This window comes from Anolis carolinensis, chromosome 5 (genome assembly GCF_035594765.1).
Source record: "Anolis carolinensis isolate JA03-04 chromosome 5, rAnoCar3.1.pri, whole genome shotgun sequence".
Lineage (NCBI taxonomy): Eukaryota > Metazoa > Chordata > Lepidosauria > Squamata > Dactyloidae > Anolis > Anolis carolinensis.
The window spans coordinates 76,266,832-76,270,139 of record NC_085845.1 but is presented as its reverse complement, the minus strand read 5'-3'; positions in this window follow the sequence as shown (position 1 = coordinate 76,270,139).

Here is a 3,308-nt window from a genome sequence, read left to right as displayed (position 1 = left end):
ACAGATAAACTAGCTTATCTTAGTCAACTATGTCATGTATTTGCTTTTTTCTATTATGTATAATGGGGCATTGAATTTTGCCCTTTTGTAAGCGAATCCCCCTCGGGGTGAGATAGAGCAGGATAGAAATATAGTAAATAGGCGCGGCTGGTGGGAACGAGGGACAGGGCCTTCTCGGTGGTGGCTCCCCGGCTGTGGAATACCCTCCCCACAAATATCCGACAAGCCCCAACTCTTCTGGGTTTCAGAAAGGCTGTGAAAACATGGCTGTGTGCACAAGCTTTTAACGAGTAATATGATAACGCCGACATGGTCCGATTGAAGGCTGAAGCATGAGGTTTTTAGACAAATGGATCTAATTTACATATGTTTTAATTTTTATAATGTATTTTAATGATGTATTTTTATAGTTTTAATTGATTATATGTACTGTTTTTGTTTTATTATTATGTTCTTGGCATTAAATGTTGCCAACTGTTGTAAGCCGCCCTGAGTCCCCCCGGGTGAGAAGGGCGGGGTATAAATGCTGGAAATAAATAAATAAATAAATCTATATTTATACACATAATAAAAGTAAAAAATATGTATGTGTGTATGTGGAGGAGGTGTCCACTTACACAGATAGCCTCCCACCCCCACAAACAGCTATTGTTCCCACTGAGAAAAAGACACACATAGCTTCCTCCATTGACATGCAGGCTATAGTGAATGCCGTGATCATGTAGCCCAAACCCTGCCAGTGTCCGCCACAAACACCATTTTGCCCCCCATCCAAGTGAAGGCTTTCATGTGGGGACAATTTTATCCTAGATGTTCTGTTTTTCCTCCAGAATGGACATTCCAGTGTTTCTTAATTTGCATGACCCCTGCCCACTGCCTCTACCTTAACCCTTAACCCTTTCCTATGGAACACAGTTAACAGAGGAATTGATCAGCAACTGAACAAGAGGTTTGGGGAGAATTCTCAATGATTTACAGGAGTTGTACTTGATCTACATCCAGAAAGCACTGTTAATCCAACCAACAAGGGATCTGGACCAAATTTGTCATGGATAATGGGACTTGCAGTACCTTCACTGATACTGTTACACCCCCCCCCCCACACACACACACACACCGACAATGGACTGGGACCAAACATGGCCCGGAGAAGCCCCATGACTAACATACTGCAGGGGTTAGTGGGAATGGGCCTTGATTTTGGAAGTTATAGTTCAACTACAACCAGAGGAGCTGTGACCCACATCGACAATGGACTGGGACCAAGCATGGCACATAGAAGCCCCTTGACTAACTGAAGCAGGGGTTAGTGGGAATGGACCTTGATTTTGGAAGTTATAGTTCACCTGCATCCAGAAAGCACTGGACTCACCTGACGTTAGATCTGGACCAAACATGGCACACAGACTCAACATGGCCAACTGTGCATTGCATACGGGATCTGGAAGTTGTAGTTCACCCTTATCCCGAGAGCCCTGAACCCAGCCGACGACTGATCTGGGCTAAACTTGGCACACAGACCCAACATGGCCACCTGTGAATACAGGCTTGGTTTGGGGTGTTTGACCTCAGATCTGGGAGTTGTAGTTCACCTTTATCCAGAGAGCCCTGACCCAGCCGACAATGGATCTGGGCTAAACTTGGCACACAGACCCAACATGGCCAACTGTGGATAAAAGCTTGGTTTGGGGTGCTTCACCTCGGATCTGGGAGTTGTAGTTCACCCCAATCCAGAGAGCCCTGAACCCAGCCGACGACGGATCTGGGCTAAACTTGGCACACAGACCCAACATGACTAACTGTGCATACGGACTTGGTTTGGGGGGGTGCTTGACCTGGGGTCTGGGAGTTGTAGTTCACCCTTATCCAGAGAGCCCTGAATCCAGCTGATGACGTATCTGGGCTAAACTTGGCACACAGACCCAACATGGCCAACTGTGCATACGGGCTTGGTTTGGGGGTGTTTGACCTCAGATCTGGGAGTTGTAGTTCACCCCAATCCAGAGAGCCCTGAACCCAGCTGACGACTGATCTGGGCTAAACTTGGCACACAGACCCAACATGGCCAACTGTGCATAAAAGCTTGGTTTGGGGTGCTTCACCTCGGATCTGGGAGTTGTAGTTCACCCCAATCCAGAGAGCCCTGAACCCAGCCGACGACGGATCTGGGCTAAACTTGGCACACAGACCCAACATGACTAACTGTGCATACAGACTTGGTTTGGGGGGTGCTTGACCTGGGATCTGGGAGTTGTAGTTCACCCTTATCCAGAGAGCCCTGAATCCAGCTGATGACGTATCTGGGCTAAACTTGGCACACAGACCCAACATGGCCAACTGTGCATACGGGCTTGGTTTGGGGGTGTTTGACCTCAGATCTGGGAGTTGTAGTTCACCCCAATCCAGAGAGCCCTGAACCCAGCTGACGACTGATCTGGGCTAAACTTGGCACACAGACCCAACATGACTAACTGTGCATACAGGCTTGGTTTGGGGGGTGCTTGACCTGGGATCTGGGAGTTGTAGTTCACCCTTATCCAGAGAGCCCTGAACCCAGCCGACGACGGATCTGGGCTAAACTTGGCACACAGACCCAACATGGCTTTAGGAATCTGGGAGTTGTAGTTCACCCTTCTCCAGAGAACACTGAATCCAGTCAGCCACGGATCTGGACCAAACTTCAGTGATAACCTAACATCCCAAAACAAACAATGCCTTCTTCTAATAACCCCAAGCTAGTAAATAAATAGGGGCCCCTGCTGGCACAGTGTGTTAAAGCGCTGAGCTGCTGAACTTGCGGACTAAAAGGTCCCAGGTTCAAATCCCGGGAGCGGAATGAGCGCCCGCTGTTAGCCCCAGCTCCTGCCAACCTAGCCGTTCGAAAACATGCAAATGTGAGTAGATCAATAGGTACCACTCCGGCGGGAAGGTATGGGCGCTCCATGCAGTCATGCCGGCCACATGACCTGGAGATGTCTATGGACAACGCCGGCTCTTCGGCTTAGAAATGGAGACGAGCAGCAACCCCCAGAGTCGGTCACGACTGGACTTAACGTCTGGGGAAAACCTTTACCTTTAGTAAATAAATAAATGAGATGGGGAAACTTTCTCCCCAGGATAGGTTCACCACCTCTGCTAAACTCCAACCCTTGGCAGATTCTGACAACACTAGAGGCCTGGTTGGATTGGCTTGGGACATTTCTTCTCAGCCTAGTGGGGTCTCTCTCCCTCTCTCTGCATCTTCACTGCGTAATAAAGGCCTCCGGGGAGAGACTGGCCCCTGGTCCCCGTTTCTCACCGGGGCTCCT